Below are 25539 nucleotides of genomic sequence, written 5' to 3' on the forward strand. Positions count from 1 at the left end.
ACTAGTTTTTGTCTAACTTTCGTAAATGACACTTTTAATTTTTATTTATAAATAGCTTTACAAATTATTCCGAATATCGTTAAGAGGAATAGATTTCTCAAATCATAGTGGACCTCTCAACAGAGACTTGTAATCATAATTCAATGTTTCTGATAATTCAATCATTTAATATATTTTTTTTAATTTCGTCGATAATCATATTGAAACAAATATGTTCATATAAAGCATTATACTTTTAAATACTTTGTTGACATTTTCAATTTATAACATATACACATATACATACATATTCATATATGTTCATTTAATGGTTCGTGAATCATTGGAATTTGGTCGAGGTTTAAATGAATGTATAAACATAGTTTAAAATCCTTGAGATTTAACTTAACAAACATTGCTTATCGTATCAGAATAATATAAAGATAAAGTTTAAATTTAGTCGGAAATTTCCGGGTCGTCACAGTACCTACCCGTTAAAGAAATTTCGTCCCCGAAATTTGATAGAGGTCATTATGGCTAACAATGAGAATGTTATTATGATGATTATGAAGTTTTATCATGTCTAAGAAGTATGGATAAAATAATTCGATTACTCAAAGCGTATGAGGGAAGTTATCGTAAATGAAGGAAATAAGATTATAGTGATTCGTCATATCTTTTGACGTCATCACAATTGATCTCCGAATTTAAAGAAAATCTTTGTAATCTATGTTGGATTTGATGCTTCGGTGATTAAGGAGATTATGATTCTCTTCGAATTAATACGATAATCCATCTTGATTTCTCTGTCGGGTATTTCACTATAAATCTACCTCCTTCGTTTCCTTACAACTCACACCTTCTATTCTTTCTCTCTCAACTCATATTTTAAAGTATTTGTCAATATGCTTCATCCAGTACTGATTCTCGATATACTCCTCACTTTCATATCTGTCGTTCTTCTTTTTCATCTGCCTCCGCAAGAATCTATTTACTTCTACTATACTCTCGGTTTTATAGTGTTTTTAGTTCTTCCGTGTCTTTATATTGCTATATGCATCGATATATACGGTTTATAATTTTTGGGTGGTTGTTGAGTTTTATATCTTCCCTTATATTTCAAAGCCCCTGCTTTTGTCTTCTATAATCATTGACATCCACGGTTAATGCTCCCTTCTATTTGCTGCGATTTATACTCCAATTTCTATTTTGGAGTTTTGTCCTTTCATTTCTTCTTCTTGCGATTAAGCAACGTTTGTAATGGTCCAGTATTCGCAGATATGAATTTCAGAATGAGCATAGTTAATGTTCTAAGAAGGAAATGGTAATGGCACGATCTTGATTTGTTAATTTACCAGAATACCCTGAAAAGACCGAATCATCAAGAAAATATATTCTTGATATTTTTAGAGATTAAATAGAATACAAGAGTCGTGTAACATGGAACATGATGATGGCATGGTCTGTGAATCGTCATGTTCTATTAGAAACTCAGCATGACTTACTGTAATATAATCACGTTGATCAAGTGTCATTATATTATACTAACTCATGCTTCAGTTCCCAATACTACTTCAAAACATTCATAATTTAAACTCGAAAGTTTATAGAATATAGAAACTAATAGTTTCTTATATGATGTAACACTGATAGCGCAAAGAGATAAATGACTTCAGATAAGATTAGTTGTGAAAATATCTTCAGAAATATCGCGGATATTTATAATGAAAGATATGATAATATCTTAGAATTTCTAATATTGATGGATGATGATGAAGATTTATCTGTAAAGGTTTAGAATAAAGAGTAAGGTATTCGTTAATGACTTTAGCAGGCACTGAATCATTTGGATTCTTTGAAGGCAGATTTAGTCTTTGTGATTTGTCCACAGCCTCCTTCATAGTCTGTTCAATCCGTTTTCCAGTTCCAAACCTTCTCTTTTTCTCAGCTTTTCCACCTTACTATTCTTTGTCATCAAACTTTTTACTGTTAAGATCGTTTACAGTTTTTGATGCTTCATCAGTATTTCGAGAACTAGTTCGCAGTTTAAGGTGTTTTTCAGAAACTTCACATTCAAAGTATATAAGTCCAGAAGATAGACACATATAATTGTTGGCGTAGACATGCTGCGAGATTTCAAAATACTGATTGCTAATTTCTGATGATTCATATGGCAATTCTCGTTACAAGATGCAGATGAGTAAATGATGGGATTTTGATAAATATAAAGATTTTTCGGAAAGTCAAAGATCAATGAAGTTGTTAATAAGTTTACTGCTTATGTGGCGAGATATGAAAGGTTCCTCGGTAATAATGATGAAGGGGTAATCATTATAATAAGGCTTATTCGAATGAACAATTGAAGTTGGTTTGTTGGAGTTGTGACAAAATTGTCTATTTTTAGAAGGGATTGAAAAGTTATTTTAGCTAGTAAATGCCAAAAGGTCTGACATGGATACATGTTAAATTATGACTTTGGTTTCAAGAGTTTTTCAGGTACATAACTGTGGATAACATGTGGTTGGATCATCATCTCGATTGTTCATTATTTGAAGTGTCTTCAGGTATTTCGAAGGGCTTGAACACAGATTATAATCGTTAATATACATACAATGTTCTAACACAGTTTTGAAGTTAAAGTATAGCTTTGAAAGATGTAAGAATCTAAGAGTGATGATATCGTTTATAACTTGAATTGAATTCGGCGATTTCAAAATCAGAATATGTAATTAGATTTTTGAATGAGTATGGTTGTTTTGATTTCTATAAAAGAATGTATATTGTTGTGAAAGTAGGGAGTATAATGGATGATTTGCTGAATCAGATTCGAAGAATGTAACATATTAATTGTGAATTTATATATCTCTCGGGTATTAACTACCCGTTAAAAAAAATGTCACAATTAATATTTTGTACAAAAGAATTTTATTACAGTCTTTATGGAAATATATGTGTATATTTCTTCAGATGTAATATAGATTTAATGAGTTAATATTAAATTAAACTCACTTGATTTATGGTTAAGGCTAGGATAGATAATTTCTAAAATTTAGAAATTACATAATCGTCGTAGAATATTTTCCCAATGAAGTTATGAATCAATACTTCATCGTTGTGGTATTCCTTAGTATCTACAGGGCGTATGACGTCGATGCTCATGGGACAGATTGTGAAGTTGAGGTTTGCGATGCGGTTGTTGTTGGTGGTGGTAATGGTACTGTTGGTGTTGCTGATGGTCGTACTGTTTATGCTGCTGGTGCTGCTGCTGGTGTTTGTAACCTTTGCACCATATTATCCAAAGCCACTACCCGAGCGCGAAGCTCGTTGACTTCTTCTATTACACCGGGGTGATTGTCGGTTCGGACGAGCGGATAAATAAAATCTAGAATTTGGTGTAGTATGTAATCGTGACGAGATACTCTAGAAATAAGAGAGAAAATGGTGTTTCGGATAGGTTCGCCGGTAAGTGCTTCAGGTTCTTCGCCAAGAGGGCAATGTGGTGGATGGAAGGGATCACCTTCTTCTTGTCTCCAATGATTAAGGAGGCTACGAACCCATCCCCAATTCATCCAGAATAGATGATGACTAATTGGTTGATCCATTCCGGTCACACTGCTTTCGGAACTTGAGTGGGATTCAATTTCGGAATCCGAGGGACTTGAACTAATGACGAATTCCATTTCGTACGATTGAATAAAGAATTTTTGGATATGAAATGATTTTCCGGCTATCGGGTGGTATTCTAATTATATAGAGCAAAAGGTTTCGTAGATTACGGAGGAATTTACGGAATATGTCAGGCAAAGTTTACAGTAACAGATACGCTAAGATATGAATTACCAGATACGCTAAGATATGAATTTTGTCTATACACTATTCATGCAATCAATGCAATAAGATGTGTCTAGACTAAGAATGATAAGCAGGTAATTTCCGACAAGAATGATGAGAAAAACTTTTGAAATGCAGACACGGTCGAAGTCCAGACTCACTAATGCATCCTAACGACTATCAGTTAGACACACTAATGCAGACCTGGTTCGCTAAGACCACCGCTCTGATACCAACTGAAAGGACCCGTTCATATACATTATAAACGATTCACAATAGTTGATTACATCGCGAGGTATTTGAACTCTATATGATACATTTTACAAACATTGCATTCGTTTTTAAAAGACAAATTTTCTTTACAACAAAAATTGACGGTATGCACACCATTTCATAATACATCCAACTATAATTGACTTAATAATAATCTTGATGAACTCAATGACTTGAATGCAACGTCTTTCAAAATATGCCATGAATGACTCCAAGTAATATCCTTAAAATGAGTTAATGCACAGCGGAAGATTTCTTTAATACCTGAGAATAAACATGCTTTAAAGTGTCAACCAAAAGGTTGGTGAGTTCATAGGTTTATCATAACAATCATTTCAATATATTAATAGACCACAAGATTTCCGTTTATAAATATATGTACACTCGCAAGTGTATAAAATTATTCTATAAGTTGTAGGCACCCGGTAACAAGCATTAACTTTCATGTTTTACCCTCTGAAGTACACCAGATCAGGTGTGTTTAAAATAACCTCGAAGTACTAAAGCATCCCATAGTCAGGATGGGGTTTGTCAGGCCCAATAGATCTATCTTTAGGATTCGCGCCTACCGTACATAGACAAGTAGTTTAATGTTACCAAGCTAAGGGTATATTTCTGGTTTAAACCCACATAGAATTAGTTTTAGTACTTGTGCCTATTTCGTAAAACATTTATAAAAACAGCGCATGTATTCTCAGTCCCAAAAATATATATAAAAGGGAGCAAATGAAACTCACCATACTGTATTTCGTAGTAAAAATACATATAACGTCATTTAACAAGTGCAAGGTTGGCCTCGGATTCACGAACGTATCAATATTGAGATTCAATATTGCAGGAAAGTACGTAGACGCAACGGAGATGATAAACACTAGATTGACCTCACGAGCATACCCATGAACCATACCCATCACTTCCATAGCTATAACCCATAATTTCCTTAGCTTCGACTCATTCAAAAAACTATTTTGAAATCACTCGGACATCACTCCGTCGTAATATTTTATGTATACTAATAATATCTTGAAATAATACAGAGCAAATATATATATATATATATATATATGTAAATCGATTGAGAGAGTTTAGAGAAATATATTTTCAAGTTTCTATGAAATAATGAAACCTATTGAATTCTATTTATAATAGATTTTTGAATTATTAAAGTGAATTATTAAAGTATGAATTATTAAAGTGAATTATTAAAGTATGAATTATTAAAGTGAATTATTAAAGTATGAATTATTAAAGTGAATTATTAAAGTATGAATTATTAAAGTGAATTATTAAAGTATGAATTATTAAAGTGAATTATTAAAGTATGAATTATTAAAGTATGAATTATTAAAGTAAATTATTAAAGTTAAAGTAAAGTAAAAGTAAAGTAAAGGTAAAGTTAAAGTATAGTAAAAGTATAAAAACTATGTATGTATAATACGCGTATAAATATATATAATATTAATTTAAATCGTTATATATATTTAATGAAATAAAATATAAATATCGTTATATTTATTATACTGGTTAAGTAATGAGTTGTCAAAAGTGATTCTAGATATTTATAAAAGTTTAATAATAAAGTTTTTTTTTTAAACTGAAAACGTTTTTGTACGTTTGAAAATAGATTACTAGAATATTATGGAAACCAATTCTCCACTAACTTTTGTCTAACTTTCGTAAATGACACTTTTTATTTTTATTTATAAATAGCTTTACAAATTATTCCGAATATCGCTAAGAGGAATAGATTTCTCAAATCATAGTGGACCTCTCAACAGAGACTTGTAATCATAATTCAATGTTTCTGATAATTCAATCATTTAATATATTTTTTTTAATTTCGTCGATAATCATATTGAAACAAATATGTTCATATAAAGCATTATACTTTTAAATACTTTGTTGACATTTTCAATTTATAACATATACACATATACATACATATTCATATATGTTCATTTAATGGTTCGTGAATCATTGGAATTTGGTCGAGGTTTAAATGAATGTATAAACATAGTTTAAAATCCTTGAGATTTAACTTAACAAACATTGCTTATCGTATCAGAATAATATAAAGATAAAGTTTAAATTTAGTCGGAAATTTCCGGGTCGTCACACCTTTCTCTTATTATTTTCTTTTGCCTTTTTAAATTCAGTTGGGGTAATTTCTATAACATCATCGGAATTCTCGTCGGAATCCGATTCATCGGAGAATTGGTAATCCTCCCAATATTTTGCTTCCTTGGCGGAAACACCATTGGACATAATTAACCTTGGTCGGTTGGTTGAGGATTTTCTTTTACTTACCCGTTTTATTATTTCCCCCACCGGTTCTATTTCTTCATCCGGTTCCGATTCTTCTTCCGGTTCCGATTCTTCTTCCGGTTCCGACTCTTCTTCCGGTTCCTCTTCGGGAACTTGTGAATCAATTCACGAATCATTCCAATTTACATTTGACTCTTCATTATTATTAGGTGAGTCAATGGAACTTGTTCTAGAGGTAGACATCTATCACATAATATCAAACACGTTAAGAGATTAATATATCACATAATATTCACATGTTAAAAATATATAGTTTCCAACAAAATTTGTTAAGCAATCATTTTTCAAGTAAACACGGTCGAAGTCCAGACTCACTAATGCATCCTAACAAACTCGATAAGACACACTAATGCAAAATTCTGGTTCTCTAAGACCAACGCTCGGATACCAACTGAAATGTCCCGTTCTTATTGATTAAAAACGTTCCATATTAATTGATTTCGTTGCGAGGTTTTGACCTCTATATGAGACGTTTTTCAAAGACTGCATTCATTTTAAAACAAACCATAACTTTTATTTCATCAATAAAGGTTTAAAAAGCTTTACGTAGATTATCAAATAATGATAATCTAAAATATCCTGTTTACACACGACCATTACATAATGGTTTACAATACAAATACGTTACAATAAAATAAGTTTTTTGAATGCAGTTTTTACACAATATCATACAAGCATGGACTCTAAATCTCGTCCTTATTTAAGTATGCAACAGCGGAAGTGAAATGTCCCGTTCTTATTGATTAAAAACATTCCATATTAATTGATTTCGTTGCGAGGTTTTGACCTCTATATGAGACGTTTTTCAAAGACTGCATTCATTTTAAAACAAACCATAACCTTTATTTCATCAATAAAGGTTTAAAAAGCTTTACGTAGATTATCAAATAATGATAATCTAAAATATCCCGTTTACACACGACCATTACATAATGGTTTACAATACAAATATGTTACAACAAAATAAGTTTCTTGAGTGCAGTTTTTGCACAATATCATACAAGCATGGACTCCAAATCTCGTCCTTATTTAAGTATGCGACAGCGGAAGCTCTTAATAATCACCTGAGAATAAACATGCTTAAAACGTCAACAAAAATGTTGGTGAGTTATAGGTTTAACCTATATATATCAAATCATAATAATAGACCACAAGATTTCATATTTCAATACACATCCCATACATAAAGATAAAAATCATTCATATGGTGAACACCTGGTAACTGACATTAACAAGATGCATATATAAGAATATCCCCATCATTCCGGGACACCCTTCGGATATGATATAAATTTTGAAGTACTAAAGCATCCGATACTTTGGATGGGGTTTGTTAGGCCCAATAGATCTATCTTTAGGATTCGCGTCAATTAGGGTGTCTGTTCCCTAATTCTTAGATTACCAGACTTAATAAAAAGGGGCATATTCGATTTTGATAATTCAACCATAGAATGTAGTTTCACGTACTTGTGTCTATTTTGTAAATCATTTATAAAACCTGCATGTATTCTCATCCCAAAAATATTAGATTTTAAAAGTGGGACTATAACTCACTTTCACAGATTTTTACTTCGTCGGGAAGTAAGACTTGGCCACTGGTTGATTCACGAACCTATAACAATATATACATATATATCAAAGTATGTTCAAAATATATTTACAACACTTTTAATATATTTTGATGTTTTAAGTTTATTAAGTCAGCTGTCCTCGTTAGTAACCTACAACTAGTTGTCCACAGTTAGATGTACAGAAATAAATCGATAAATATTATCTTGAATCAATCCACGACCCAGTGTATGCGTATCTCAGTATTGATCACAACTCAAACTATATATATTTTGGAATCAACCTCAACCCTGTATAGCTAACTCCAACATTCACATATAGAGTGTCTATGGTTGTTCCGAAATATATATAGATGTGTCGACATGATAGGTCGAAACATTGTATACGTGTCTATGGTATCTCAAGATTACATAATATACAATACAAGTTGATTAAGTTATGGTTGGAATAGATTTGTTACCAATTTTCACGTAGCTAAAATGAGAAAAATTATCCAATTTTGTTTTACCCATAACTTCTTCATTTTAAATCCGTTTTGAGTGAATCAAATTGCTATGGTTTCATATTGAACTCTATTTTATGAATCTAAACAGAAAAAGTATAGGTTTATTGTCTAAAAAATAAGTTACAGGTCGTTTTTGTAAAGGTAGTCATTTCAGTCGAAAGAACGACGTCTAGATGACCATTTTAGAAAACATACTTCCACTTTGAGTTTAACCATAATTTTTGGATATAGTTTCATGTTCATAATAAAAATCATTTTCTCAGAATAACAACTTTTAAATCAAAGTTTATCATAGTTTTTAATTAACTAACCCAAAACAGCCCGCGGTGTTACTACGACGGCGTAAATCCGGTTTTACGGTGTTTTTCGTGTTTCCAGGTTTTAAATCATTAAGTTAGCATATCATATAGATATAGAACATATGTTTAGTTGATTTTAAAAGTCAAGTTAGAAGGATTAACTTTTGTTTGCGAACAAGTTTAGAATTAACTAAACTATGTTCTAGTGATTACAAGTTTAAACCTTCGAATAAGATAGCCTTATATGTATGAATCGAATGATGTTATGAACATCATTACTACCTTAAGTTCCTTGGATAAACCTACTGGAAAAGAGAAAAATGGATCTAGCTTCAACGGATCCTTGGATGGCTCGAAGTTTTTGAAGCAGAATCATGACACGAAAACAAGTTCAAGTAAGATCTTCACTTGAAATAAGATTGTTATAGTTATAGAAATTGAACCAAAGTTTGAATATGATTATTACCTTGTATTAGAATGATAACCTACTGTAAGAAACAAAGATTTCTTGAGGTTGGATGATCACCTTACAAGATTGGAAGTGAGCTAGCAAACTTGAAAGTATTCTTGATTTTATGTAACTAGAACTTGTAGAATATATGAAGAACACTTAGAACTTGAAGATAGAACTTGAGAGAGATCAATTAGATGAAGAAAATTGAATAATGAAAGTGTTTGTAGGTGTTTTTGGTCGTTGGTGTATGGATTAGATATAAAGGATATGTAATTTTATTTTCATGTAAATAAGTCATGAATGATTACTCATATTTTTGTAATTTTATGAGATATTTCATGCTAGTTGCCAAATGATGGTTCCCACATGTGTTAGGTGACTCACATGGGCTGCTAAGAGCTGATCATTGGAGTGTATATACCAATAGTACATACATCTAAAAGCTGTGTATTGTACGAGTACGAATACGGGTGCATACGAGTAGAATTGTTGATGAAACTGAACGAGGATGTAATTGTAAGCATTTTTGTTAAGTAGAAGTATTTTGATAAGTGTATTGAAGTCTTTCAAAAGTGTATAAATATATATTAAAACACTACATGTATATACATTTTAACTGAGTCGTTAAGTCATCGTTAGTCGTTACATGTAAGTGTTGTTTTGAAACCTTTAGGTTAACGATCTTGTTAAATGTTGTTAACCCAATGTTTATAATATCAAATAAGATTTTAAATTATTATATTATCATGATATTATCATGTATGAATATCTCTTAATATGATATATATATATATATATATAAATTAAATGTCTTTACAACGATAATCGTTACATATATGTCTCGTTTAAAAATCATTAAGTTAGTAGTCTTGTTTTTACATATGTAGTTCATTGTTAATATACTTAATGATATGTTTAATTACCATAGTATCATGTTAACTATATATATATATCCATATATATGTCATCATATAGTTTTTACAAGTTTTAACGTTCGTGAATCACCGGTCAACTTGGGTGGTCAATTGTCTATATGAAACATATTTCAATTAATCAAGTCTTAACAAGTTTGATTGCTTAACATGTTGGAAACAATTAATCATGTAAATATCAATCTCAATTAATATATATAAACATGGAAAAGTTCGGGTCACTACAGTACCTACCCGTTAAATAAATTTCGTCCCGAAATTTTAAGCTGTTGAAGGTGTTGACGAATCTTCTGGAAATAGATGTGGGTATTTCTTCTTCATCTGATCTTCACACGCCCAGGTGAACTCGGGTCCTCTACGAGCATTCCATCGAACCTTAACAATTGGTATCTTGTTTTGCTTAAGTCTTTTAACCTCACGATCCATTATTTCGACGGGTTCTTCGATGAATTAAAGTTTTTCGTTGATTTGGATTTCATCTAACGGAATAGTGAGATCTTATTTAGCAAAACATTTCTTCAAATTCGAGACGTGGAAAGTGTTATGTACAGTTGTTGAGGTAACTCAAGTCGGTAAGCTACTGGTCCGACACGATCAATAATCTTGAATGGTCCAATATACCTTGGATTTAATTTCTCTCGTTTACCAAATCGAACAACGCCTTTTCAAGGTGCAACTTTAAGCATGACCATCTCTCCAATTTCAAATTCTATATCTTTTCTTTTAATGTCAGCGTAGCTCTTTTGTCGACTTTGGACGGTTTTCAACCGTTGTTGAATTTGGATGATCTTCTCGGTAGTTTCTTGTATAATCTCCGGACCCGTAATCTGTCTATCCCCCACTTCACTCCAACAAATCGGAGACCTGCACTTTCTACCATAAAGTGCTTCAAACGGCGCCATCTCAATGCTTGAATGGTAGCTGTTGTTGTAGGAAAATTCTGCTAACGGTAGATGTCGATCCCAACTGTTTTCGAAATCAATAACACATGCTCGTAGCATGTCTTCAAGCGTTTGTATCGTCCTTTCGCTCTACCCATCAGTTTGTGGATGATAGGCAGTACTCATGTCTAGACGAGTTCCTAATGCTTGCTGTAATGTCTGCCAGAATCTTGAAATAAATCTGCCATTCCTATCAGAGATAATAGAGATTGGTATTCCATGTCTGGAGACGACTTCCTTCAAATACATTCGTGCTAACTTCTCCATTTTGTCATCTTCTCTTATTGGCAGGAAGTGTGCTGATTTGGTGAGACGATCAACTATTACCCAAATATTATCAAAACCACTTGCAGTCCTTGGCAATTTAGTGATGAAATCCATGGTAATGTTTTCCCATTTCCATTCTGGGATTTTGGGTTGTTGAAGTAGACCTGATGGTTTCTGATGCTCAGCTTTGACCTTAGAACACGTCAAACATTCTCCTACGTATTTAGCAACATCGGCTTTCATACCCGGCCACCAAAAATGTTTCTTGAGATCCTTGTACATCTTCCCCATTCCAGGATGTATTGAGTATCTGGTTTTATGAGCTTCTCTAAGTACCATTTCTCTCATATCTCTAAATTTTGGTACCCAAATCCTTTCAGCCCTATACCGGGTTCCGTCTTCCCGAATATTAAGATGCTTCTCCGATCCTTTGGGTATTTCATCCTTTAAATTTCCATCTTTTAAAACTCCTTGTTGCGCCTCCTTTATTTAAGTAGTAAGGTTATTATGAATCATTATATTCATAGATTTTACTCGAATGGGTTTTCTGTCCTTCCTGCTCAAGGCATCGGCTACCACATTTGCCTTCCCCGGGTGGTAACGAATCTCAAAGTCGTAATCATTCAATAATTCAATCCACCTACGCTGCCTCATATTCAGTTGTTTCTGATTAAATATGTGTTGAAGACTTTTGTGGTCGGTATATATAATACTTTTGACCCCATATAAGTAGTGCCTCCAAGTCTTTAATGCAAAAACAACCGCGCCTAATTCCAAATCATGTGTCGTATAATTTTGTTCGTGAATCTTCAATTGTCTAGATGCATAAGCAATCACCTTCGTTCGTTGCATTAATACACAACCGAGACCTTGCTTTGATGCGTCACAATAAATCACAAAATCATCATTCCCTTCAGGCAATGACAATATAGGTGCCGTAGTTAGCTTTTTCTTCAATAACTGAAACGCTTTCTCTTGTTCATCATTCCATTCAAATTTCTTCCCTTTATGCGTTAATGCAGTCAAGGATTTTGCTATTCTGGAAAAGTCTTGGATGAACCTTCTGTAGTAACCAGCTAGTCCTAAAAACTGGCGTATGTGTTTCGGAGTTTTCGGGGTTTCCCACTTTTCAACAGTTTCTATCTTTGCCGGATCCACCTTAATACCTTCTTTGTTCACTATGTGACCGAGGAATTGAACTTCTTCCAACCAAAATGCACACTTTGAAAACTTAGCGTACAATTCTTCCTTCCTCAATACTTCTAACACCTTTCTCAAATGTTCACCGTGTTCTTGGTCATTCTTTGAGTAAATAAGTATGTCATCAATGAAAACATTGACAAACTTGTCAAGGTATGGTCCACACACTCGGTTCATAAGGTCCATGAACACAGCTGGTGCATTAGTTAAACCAAACGGCATGACCATAAACTCGTAATGACCGTAACGTGTTCTGAAAGCAGTCTTTGGAATATCATCTTCTTTCACCCGCATTTGATGATACCCGGAACGTAAGACAATCTTTGAATAAACAGACGAGCCTTGTAGTTGATCAAATAAGTCGTCGATTCTCGGTAGTGGGTAGCGGTTCTTGATGGTAAGTTTGTTCAACTCTCGGTAGTCGATACACAACCTGAATGTACCATCTTTCTTCTTGACAAACAAAATAGGAGCTCCCCACGGTGATGTGCTTGGTCGAATGAAACCACGCTCTAAAAGTTCTTGTAATTGGCTTTGCAGTTCTTTCATCTCGCGGGGTGCGAGTCTGTAAGGAGCACGAGCTATTGGTGCAGCTCCTGGTACAAGATCTATTTGAAATTCAACGGATCGATGTGGGGGTAATCCCGGTAATTCTTTCGGAAATACATCGAGAAATTCTTTTGCAATGGGAACATCATTGATGCTCTTTTCTTCAGTTTGTACTTTCTCGACGTGTGCTAGAACAGCATAGAAACCTTTTCTTATTAGTTTTTGTGCCTTCAAATTACTAATAAGATGTAGCTTCGTGTTGCCCTTTTCTCCGTACACCATTAAGGGTTTTCCTTTTTCTCGTATAATGCGAATTGCATTTTTGTAACAAACGATCTCTGCTTTCACTTCTTTCAACCAGTCCATACCGATTATCACATCAAAACTCCCTAACTCTACTGGTATCAAATCAATCTTAAATGTTTCGCTAACCAGTTTAATTTCTCAATTCCGACATATATTATCTGCTGAAATTAATTTACCATTTGCTAATTCGAGTAAAAATTTACTATCCAAAGGTGTCAATGGACAACTTAATTTAGCACAAAAATCTCTACTCATATAGCTTCTATCCGCACCCGAATCAAATAAAACGTAAGCAGATTTATTGTCAATAAGAAACGTACCCGTAACAAGCTCCGGGTCTTCCTGTGCCTCTGCCGCATTAATATTGAAAACTCTTCCGCGGCCTTGTCCATTCGTGTTCTCCTGGTTCGGGAAATTTCTAATAATGTGGCCCGGTTTTCCACATTTATAACAAACTACATTGGCATAACTTGCTCCGACACTACTTGCTCCGCCATTACTCGTTCCGACACCATTTGTTCATTTCGTTCTATTAACCCCTGGTCCGTAGACCTCACACTTCGCCGCGCTATGACCATTTCTTTTACACTTATTGCAAAATTTGGTGCAGAACCCCGAGTGATACTTTTCACACCTTTGGCATTGCTGCTTCTGATTGTTGTTGTTGTTGCGGTTATTATTGTTGTTGGGATGATTGTTGTAGTTACTGTTGTTGTTGTTGTTGTTGTTGTTGTTGTTGTTGTTGTTGTTGTTGTTGTTGTTGTTGTTGGGCCGTTTGTTGTAGTTGCGATTGATCTTGCGATTGTTGGGATAATTGTTGCGATTATTGTTGTAATTGCTGTTGTTGTTGTATTGGTGATTCTTATCACCGTTTTCCTCCCACTTTCTTTTGACTTGCTTTACATTGGCCTCTTCAGCAGTCTGTTCTTTAATTCTTTCTTCAATCTGGTTCACTAGTTTGTGAGCCATTCTACATGCCTGTTGTATGGAGGCGGGCTCGTGTGAACTTATATCTTCTTGGATTCTTTCCGGTAATCCTTTCACAAACGCGTCGATCTTCTCTTCCTCATCTTCGAATGCTCCCGGACATAATAGGCACAATTCTGTGAATCGTCTTTCGTACGTGGTAATATCAAATCCTTGGGTTCGTAACCCTCTAAGTTCTGTCTTGAGCTTATTGACCTCGGTTCTGGGACGGTACTTCTCGTTCATCAAGTGCTTGAATGCTGACCATGGTAGTGCGTACGCATCGTCTTGTCCCACTTGCTCTAGATAGGTATTTCACCATGTTAACGCAGAACCTGTGAAGGTATGCATAGCGTACTTCACTTTGTCCTCTTCAGTACACTTACTTATGGCAAACACCGATTCGACCTTCTCGGTCCACCGTTTCAATCCGATTGGTCCTTCGGTTCCATCAAATTCCAAAGGTTTGCAGGCAGTGAATTCTTTGTAGGTGCATCCTACACGATTTCCTGTACTGCTAGATCCAAGGTTATTGTTGGTATGTAGTGCAGCCTGTACTGCGGCTATGTTTGAAGCTAGAAAAGTACGGAATTCCTCTTCATTCATATTCACGGTGTGTCGAGTAGCGGTGCCATTTCCTTCAAAATAGTCAAATGGAACAAGTTAATCATACAGAATATTAAGAGTAGTTAATAGTATTTCGTAGCATAATATGAACTCATTTATAAAAGCTTTTTCTTCATATTAGCGTTTTATAAGTTTAAATTCGGGTAGTACCTACCCGTTAAGTTCATACTTAGTAGCTAATATACAATTAAACTACTACAATTCTATATGAAAAACTGATTATAATAATATTTCGCGTTCAAACTTTTACACAATATTTTACAAAATTACAATACCGCTTATTTTACATATAGCATGAAATATAGCACAAAATAAATTTGATACAAGATGGTTGTGAAGATAATTCTAGCTAGTACACAAGTCGTTCAGCAAAGGCAATAAAGACACGTAATTCATACGTCCAGAAACAAGTCATGCATTCTGGTTTTACTAGGATTACTTCCCATCTTTGGTCTTGTGGAACATAACCGTTATGGCCATTGATAAGACAGCGTGTTGTAACGTCGTCAAAGGGACGAGGGTTACGTAATGTCCAACAGTCTCGTAACACATCGTAACTTATGGATTTCCCAATGTGATATCCCCCATCTTTCAAACGAAAGCCTTTTATAAACCAAGGCATTCTTGGAACGTTCTTCGAATGTCTTACAAACTGATCTCGTCTTAAATAGTTGTGCTGAAGAATTCTGACCGACTCTAGACAAGATTTCATCAATCATGTCTCCGGGTAGGTCTCTTAAAATATTGGGTTGTCTATCCATTTTGTGTTTTTATACTGTAAAATAGACAAGAGTTAGATTCATAAAAAAAATACTTATTAATACAAGCAATTTTTACATATATCATAAAGTATAAGCACACTATATTACATATATTACACCACACGAATACAACTATCTTATTCCGACTCTCTTGTTTCTTCTTCTTCGATTTTGGTTCGTTTTGCCAAGTTTTCTATGGATATATGATGTTCCCCTAATACGAGCCGTCGTTTTCCACATTGGTTTAGAAAAACCTGGTGGTTTAGAGGTTCCCGGGTCATTGTTACAACTTAAGGACTTCGGGGGTTGACGATACATATAAAGTTCATCGGGGTTGGAATTAGATTTCTCTATTTTTATGCCCTTTCCCTTATTATTTTCTTTTGCCTTTTTAAATTCAGTTGGGGTAATTTCTATAATATCATCGGAATTCTCGTCGGAATCCGATTCATCGGAGAATTGGTAATCCTCCCAATATTTTGCTTCCTTGACGGAAACACCATTGACCATAATTAACCTTGGTCGGTTGGTTGAGGATTTTCTTTTACTTAAACATTTTATTATTTCCCCCACCGGTTCTATTTCTTCATCCGGTTCCGATTCTTCTTTCGGTTCCGGTTCCGACTCTTCTTCCGGTTCCTCTTCGGGAACTTGTGAATCAGTCCACGAAGCATTCCAATTTATATTTGACTCTTCATTATTGAAATGTCCCGTTCTTATTGATTAAAAACGTTCCATATTAATTGATTTCGTTGCGAGGTTTTGACCTCTATATGAGACGTTTTTCAAAGACTGCATTCATTTTTAAAACAAACCATAACCTTTATTTCATAAATAAAGGTTTAATAAGCTTTACGTAGATTATCAAATAATGATAATCTAAAATATCATGGTTACACACGACCATTACATAATGGTTTACAATACAAATATGTTACATCGAAATCAGTTTCTTGAATGCAGTTTTTACACAATATCATACAAACATGGACTCCAAATCTTGTCCTTATTTTAGTATGCAACAGCGGAAGCTCTTAATATTCACCTGAGAATAAACATGCTTTAAACGTCAACAAAAATGTTGGTGAGTTATAGGTTTAACCTATATATATCAAATCGTAACAATAGACCACAAGATTTCATATTTCAATACACATCCCATACATAGAGATAAAAATCATTCATATGGTGAACACCTGGTAACCGACAATAACAAGATGCATATATAAGAATATCCCCATCATTCCGGGACACCCTTCGGATATGATATAAATTTCGAAGTACTAAAGCATCCGGTACTTTGGATGGGGTTTGTTAGGCCCAATAGATCTATCTTTAGGATTCGCGTCAATTAGGGTGTCTGTTCCCTAATTCTTAGATTACCAGACTTAATAAAAAGGGGCATATTCGATTTCGATAATTCAACCATAGAATGTAGTTTCACGTACTTGTGTCTATTTTGTAAATCTTTTATAAAACCTGCATGTATTCTCATCCCAAAAATATTAGATTTTAAAAGTGGGACTATAACTCACTTTCACAGATTTTTACTTCGTCGGGAAGTAAGACTTGGCCACTGTTGATTCACGAACCTATAACAATATATACATATACATATATATTAAAGTATGTTCAAAATATATTTACAACACTTTTAATATATTTTGATGTTTTAAGTTTATTAAGTCAGCTGTCCTCGTTAGTAACCTATAACTAGTTGTCCACAGTTAGATGTACAGAAATAAATCAATAAATATTATCTTGAATCAATCCACGACCCAGTGTATACGTATCTCAGTATTGATCACAACTCAAACTATATATATTTTGGAATCAACCTCAACCCTGTATAGCTAACTCCAACATTCACATATAGAGTGTCTATGGTTGTTCCGAAATATATATAGATGTGTCGACATGATAGGTCGAAACATTGTATACGTGTCTATGGTATCTCAAGATTACATAATATACAATACAAGTTGATTAAGTTATGGTTGGAATAGATTTGTTACCAATTTTCACGTAGCTAAAATGAGAAAAATTATCCAATCTTGTTTTACCCATAACTTCTTCATTTTAAATCCGTTTTGAGTGAATCAAATTGCTATGGTTTCATATTGAACTCTATTTTATGAATCTAAACAGAAAAATTATAGGTTTATAGTCGGAAAAATAAGTTACAAGTCGTTTTTGTAAAGGTAGTCATTTCAGTCGAAAGAACGACGTCTAGATGACCATTTTAGAAAACATACTTCCACTTTGAGTTTAACCATAATTTTTGGATATAGTTTCATGTTCATAATAAAAATCATTTTATCAGAATAACAACTTTTAAATCAAAGTTTATCATAGTTTTTAATTAACTAACCCAAAACAGCCCGCGGTGTTACTACGACGGCGTAAATCCGGTTTTACGGTGTTTTTCGTGTTTCCAGGTTTTAAATCATTAAGTTAGCATATCATATAGATATAGAACATGTGTTTAGTTGATTTTAAAAGTCAAGTTAGAAGGATTAACTTTTGTTTGCGAACAAGTTTAGAATTAACTAAACTATGTTCTAGTGATTACAAGTTTAAACCTTCGAATAAAATAGCTTTATATGTATGAATCGAATGATGTTATGAACATCATTACTACCATAATTTCCTTGGATAAACCTACTAGAAGAGATAAAAATGGATCTAGCTTCAATGGATCCTTGGATGGCTCAAAGTTCTTGAAGCAAAATCATGACACGAAAACAAGTTCAAGTAAGATTATCACTTGAAATAAGATTGTTATAGTTATAGAAATTGAACCAAAGTTTGAATATGATTATTACCTTGTATTAGAATGATAACCTACTGTAAGAAACAAAGATTTCTTGAGGTTGGATGATCACCTTACAAGATTGGAAGTGAGCTAGCAAACTTGAAAGTATTCTTGATTTTATGAAACTAGAACTTTTGGAATTTATGAAGAACACTTAGAACTTGAAGATAGAACTTGAGAGAGTTCAATTAGATGAAGAAAATTGAAGAATGAAAGTGTTTGTAGGTGTTTTTGGTCGTTGGTGTATGGATTAGATATAAAGGATATGTAATTTTGTTTTCATGTAAATAAGTCATGAATGATTACTCATATTTTTGTAATCTTATGAGATATTTCATGCTAGTTGCCAAATGATGGTTCCCACATGTGTTAGGTGACTCACATGGGCTGCTAAGAGCTGATCATTGGAGTGTATATACCAATAGTACATACATCTAAAAGCTGTGTATTGTACGAGTACGAATACGGGTGCATACGAGTAGAATTGTTGATGAAACTGAACGAGAATGTAATTGTAAGCATTTTTGTTAAGTAGAAGTATTTTGATAAGTGTATTGAAGTCTTTCAAAAGTGTATAAATACATATTAAAACACTACATGTATATACATTTTAACTGAGTCGTTAAGTCATCGTTAGTCGTTACATGTAAGTGTTGTTTTGAAACCTTTAGGTTAACGATCTTGTTAAATATTGTTAACCCAATGTTTATAATAACAAAAGAGATTTTAAATTATTATATTATCATGATATTATGATGTACGAATATCTCTTAATATGATATATATACATTAAATGTCGTTACAACGATAAACGTTACATATATGTCTCGTTTCAAAATCATTAAGTTAGTAGTCTTGTTTTTACATATGTAGTTCATTGTTAATATAATTAATGATATGTTTACTTATCATAATATCATGTTAACTATATATATAACCATATATATGTCATCATATAGTTTTTTACAAGTTTTAACGTTCGTGAATCACCGGTCAACTTGGGTGGTCAATTGTCTATATGAAACCTATTTCAATTAATCAAGTCTTAACAAGTTTGATTGCTTAACATGTTGGAAACATTTAATCATGTAAATATCAATCTCAATTAATATATATAAACATGGAAAAGTTCGGGTCACTACAGTACCTACCCGTTAAATAAATTTCGTCCCGAAATTTTAAGCTGTTGAAGGTGTTGACGAATCTTCTGGAAATAGATGCGGGTATTTCTTCTTCATCTGATCTTCACGCTCCCAGGTGAACTCGGGTCCTCTACGAGCATTCCATCGAACCTTAACAATTGGTATCTTGTTTTGCTTAAGTCTTTTAACCTCACGATCCATTATTTCGACGGGTTCTTCGATGAATTGAAGTTTTTCGTTGATTTGGATTTCATCTAACGGAATAGTGAGATCTTCTTTAGCAAAACATTCCTTTAAATTCGAGACGTGGAAAGTGTTATGTACAGCCGCGAGTTGTTGAGGTAACTCTAGTCGGTAAGCTACTGGTCCGACACGATCAATAATCTTGAATGGTCCAATATACCTTGGATTTAATTTCCCTCGTTTACCAAATCGAACAACGCCTTTCCAAGGTGAAACTTTAAGCATGACCATCTCTCCAATTTCAAATTCTATATCTTTTCTTTTAATGTCAGCGTAGCTCTTTTGTCGACTTTGGGCGGTTTTCAACCGTTGTTGAATTTGGATGATCTTCTCGGTAGTTTCTTGTATAATCTCCGGACCCGTAATCTGTCTATCCCCCACTTCACTCCAACAAATCGGAGACCTGCACTTTCTACCATAAAGTGCTTCAAACGGCGCCATCTCCATGCTTGAATGGTAGCTGTTGTTGTTGGAAAATTCTGCTAACGGTAGATGTCGATCCCAACTGTTTCCGAAATCAATAACACATGCTCGTAGCATGTCTTCAAGCGTTTGTATCGTCCTTTCGCTCTACCCATCAGTTTGTGGATGATAGGCAGTACTCATGTCTAGACGAGTTCCTAATGCTTGCTGTAATGTCTGCCAGAATCTTGAAATAAATCTGCCATTCCTATCAGAGATAATAGAGATTGGTATTCCATGTCTGGATACGACTTCCTTCAAATACATTCGTGCTAACTTCTCCATTTTGTCATCTTCTCTTATTGGCAGGAAGCGTGCTGATTTGGTGAGACGATCAACTATTACCCAAATATTATCAAAACCACTTGCAGTCCTTGGCAATTTAGTGATGAAATCCATGGTAATGTTTTCCCATTTCCATTCTGGGATTTTGGGTTGTTGAAGTAGACCTGATGGTTTCTGATGCTCAGCTTTGACCTTAGAACACGTCAAACATTCTCCTACGTATTTAGCAACATCGGCTTTCATACCCGGCCACCAAAAATGTTTCTTGAGATCCTTGTACATCTTCCCCGTTCCAGGATGTATTGAGTATCTGGTTTTATGAGCTTCTTTAAGTACCATTTCTCTCATATCTCCAAATTTTGGTACCCAAATCCTTTCAGCCCTATACCGGGTTTCGTCTTCCCGAATATTAAGATGCTTCTCCGATCCTTTGGGTATTTCATCCTTTAAATTTCCCTCTTTTAAAACTCCTTGTTGCGCCTCCTTTATTTGAGTAGTAATGTTATTATGAATCATTATATTCATAGATTTTACTCGAATGGGTTCTCTATCCTTCCTGCTCAAGGCATCGGCTACCACATTTGCCTTCCCCGGGTGGTAACGAATCTCAAAATCGTAATCATTCAATAATTCAATCCACCTACGCTGCCTCATATTCAGTTGTTTCTGATTAAATATGTGTTGAAGACTTTTGTGGTCGGTATATATAATACTTTTGACCCCATATAAGTAGTGCCTCCAAGTCTTTAATGCAAAAACAACCGCGCCTAATTCCAAATCATGCGTCGTATAATTTTGTTCGTGAATCTTCAATTGTCTAGACGCATAAGCAATCACCTTCGTTCGTTGCATTAATACACAACCGAGACCTTGCTTTGATGCGTCACAATAAATCACAAAATCATCATTCCCTTCAGGCAATGACAATATAGGTGCCGTAGTTAGCTTTTTCTTCAATAACTGAAACGCTTTCTCTTGTTCATCATTCCATTCAAATTTCTTCCCTTTATGCGTTAATGCAGTCAAGGGTTTTGCTATTCTGGAAAAGTCTTGGATGAACCTTCTGTAGTAACCAGCTAGTCCTAAAAACTAGCGTATGTGTTTCGGAGTTTTCGGGGTTTCCCACTTTTCAACAGTTTCTATCTTTGCCGGATCCACCTTAATACCTTCTTTGTTCACTATGTGACCGAGGAATTGAACTTCTTCCAACCAAAATGCACACTTTGAAAACTTAGCGTACAATTCTTCCTTCCTCAATACTTCTAACACCTTTCTCAAATGTTCACCGTGTTCTTGGTCATTCTTTGAGTAAATAAGTATGTCATCAATGAAAACAATGACAAACTTGTCAAGGTATGGTCCACACACTCGGTTCATAAGGTCCATGAACACAACTGGTGCATTAGTTAAACCAAACGGCATAACCATAAACTCGTAATGACCGTAACGTGTTCTGAAAGCAGTCTTTGGAATATCATCTTCTTTCACCCGCATTTGATGATACCCGGAACGTAAGTCAATCTTTGAATAAATAGACGAGCCTTGTAGTTGATCAAATAAGTCGTCGATTCTCGGTAGTGGGTAGCGGTTCTTGATGGTAAGTTTGTTCAACTCTCGGTAGTCGATACACAACCTGAATGTACCATCTTTCTTCTTGACAAACAAAACAGGAGCTCCCCACGGTGATGTGCTTGGTCGAATGAAACCACGCTCTAAAAGTTCTTGTAATTGGCTTTGCAGTTCTTTCATCTCGCTGGGTGTGAGTCTGTAAGGAGCACGAGCTATTGGTGCAGCTCCTGGTACAAGATCTATTTGAAATTCAACGGATCGATGTGGGGGTAATCCCGGTAATTCTTTCGGAAATACATCGGGAAATTCTTTTGCAATGGGAACATCATTGATGCTCTTTTCTTCAGTTTGTACTTTCTCGACGTGTGCTAGAACAGCATAGCAACCTTTTCTTATTAGTTTTTGTGCCTTCAAATTACTAATAAGATGTAGCTTCGTGTTGCCCTTTTCTCCGTACACCATTAAGGGTTTTCCTTTTTATCGTATAATGCGAATTGCATTTTTGTAACAAACGATCTCCGCTTTCACTTCTTTTAACCAGTCCATACCGATTATCACATCAAAACTCCCTAACTCTACTGGTATCAAATCAATCTTAAATGTTTCGCTAACCAGTTTAATTTCTCGATTCCGACATATATTATCTGCTGAAATTAATTTACCATTTGCTAATTCGAGTAAAAATTTACTATCCAAAGGCGTCAATGGACAACTTAATTTAGCACAAAAATCTCTACTCATATAGCTTCTATCCGCACCCGAATCAAATAAAACGTAAGCAGATTTATTGTCAATAAGAAACGTACCCGTAACAAGCTCCGGGTCTTCCTGTGCCTCTACCGCATTAATATTGAAAACTCTTCCACGGCCTTGTCCATTCGTGTTCTCCTGGTTCGGGCAATTTCTAATAATGTGGCCTGGTTTTCCACATTTATAACAAACTACATTGGCATAACTTGCTCCGACACTACTTGCTCCGCCATTACTCATTCCGACACCATTTGTTCCTTTCGTTCTATTAACCCCTGGTCCGTAGACCTCACACTTCGCCGCGCTATGACCATTTCTTTTACACTTGTTGCAAAATTTGGTGCAGAACCCCGAGTGATTCTTTTCACACCTTTGGCATAGTTGCTTCTGATTGTTGTTGTTGTTGCGGTTATTATTGTTGTTGGGATGATTGTTGTAGTTGATGTTGTTGTTGTTGTTGTTGTTGTTGTTGGGCCGTTTGTTGTAGTTGCGATTGATGTTGCGATTGTTGGGATAATTGTTGCGATTATTGTTGTAATTGCTGTTGTTGTTGTATTGGTGATTCTTATCACTGTTTTCCTCCCACTTTCTTTTGACTTGCTTCACATTGGCCTCTTCAGCAGTCTGTTCTTTAATTCTTTCTTCAATCTGGTTCACTAGTTTGTGAGCCATTCTACATGCCTGTTGTATGGAGGCGGGCTCGTGTGAACTTATATCTTCTTGGATTCTTTCCGGTAATCCTTTCACAAACGCGTCGATCTTCTCTTCCTCATCTTCGAATGCTCCCGAACACAATAGGCACAATTCTGTGAATCGTCTTTCGTACGTGGTAATATCAAATCCTTGGGTTCGTAACCCTCTAAGTTCTGTCTTGAGCTTATTGACCTCGGTTCTGGGACGGTACTTCTCGTTCATCAAGTGCTTGAATGCTGACCACGGTAGTGCGTACGCATCATCTTGTCCCACTTGCTCTAGATAGGTATTCCACCATGTTAACGCAGAACCTGTGAAGGTATGCGTAGCGTACTTCACTTTGTCCTCTTCAGTACACTTACTTATGGCAAACACCGATTCAACCTTCTCAGTCCACCGTTTCAATCCGATCGGTCCTTCGGTTCCATCAAATTCCAAAGGTTTGCAGGCAGCGAATTCTTTGTAGGTGCATCCTACACGATTTCCTGTACTGCTAGATCCAAGGTTATTGTTGGTATGTAGCGCAGCCTGTACTGCGGCTATGTTTGAAGCTAGAAAAGTACGGAATTCCTCTTCATTCATATTCACGGTGTGTCGAGTAGTCGGTGCCATTTCCTTCAAAATAGTTAAATGGAACAAGTTAATCATACAGAATATTAAGAGTAGTTAATAGTATTTCGTAGCATAATATGAACTCATTTATAAAAGTTTTTTCTTCATATTAGCGTTTTATAAGTTTAAATTCGGGTAGTACCTACCCGTTAAGTTCATACTTAGTAGCTAATATACAATTCAACTACTACAATTCTATATGAAAAACTGATTATAATAATATTTCGCGTTCAAACTTTTATACAATATTTTACAAACTTACAATACCGCTTATTTTACATAAAGCATGAAATATAGCACACAATAACTTTGATACAAGATAGTTGTGAAGACAATTCTAGCTAGTACACAAGTCGTTCAGCAAAGGCAATAAAGACACGTAATTCATACGTCCAGAAACAAGTCATGCATTCTGGTTTTACTAGGACTACTTCCCATCCTTGGTCTTGTGCAACATAACCGTTATGGCCGTTGATAAGACAGCGTGTTGTAACGTCATCAAAGGGACGAGGGTTACGTAATGTCCAACAGTCCCGTAATAATCTAAAAACCTCATTTCTTACCCCAATTACCGACTCCGTCACTTGTGGAAACGTTTTGTTTAATAGTTGTAGCCCGATGTTCTTGTTCTCACTTTGGTGAGAAGCGAACATTACTAATCCGTAAGCATAACATGCTTCTTTATGTTGCATGTTAGCCGCTTTTTCTAAATCACGAAGTCCAATATTCGGATATATTGAGTCAAAATAATTTCTTAACCCGTTGCGTAAAATAGCATTTGGGTTCCCCGCAATATATGCGTCAAAGTAAACACATCGTAACTTATGGGTTTCCCAATGTGATATCCCCCATCTTTCAAACGAAAGTCTCTTATAAACCAAGACATTCTTGGAACGTTCTTCGAATGTCTTACAAACTGATCTCGCCTTAAATAGTTGTGCCGAAGAATTCTGGCCGACTCTAGACAAGATTTCATCAATCATGTCTCCGGGTAGGTCTCTTAAAATATTGGGTTGTCTATCCATTTTGTGTTTTTAAACTGTAAAATAGACAAGAGTTAGATTCATAAAAAAAATACTTATTAATACAAGCAATTTTTACATATATCATAAAGCATAAGAACACTATATTACATATATTACACCACACGAATACAACTATCTTATTCCGACTCGCTCGTTTCT

Source organism: Rutidosis leptorrhynchoides, chromosome 5 (assembly GCF_046630445.1).
Source record: "Rutidosis leptorrhynchoides isolate AG116_Rl617_1_P2 chromosome 5, CSIRO_AGI_Rlap_v1, whole genome shotgun sequence".
Classification (NCBI taxonomy): domain Eukaryota; kingdom Viridiplantae; phylum Streptophyta; class Magnoliopsida; order Asterales; family Asteraceae; genus Rutidosis; species Rutidosis leptorrhynchoides.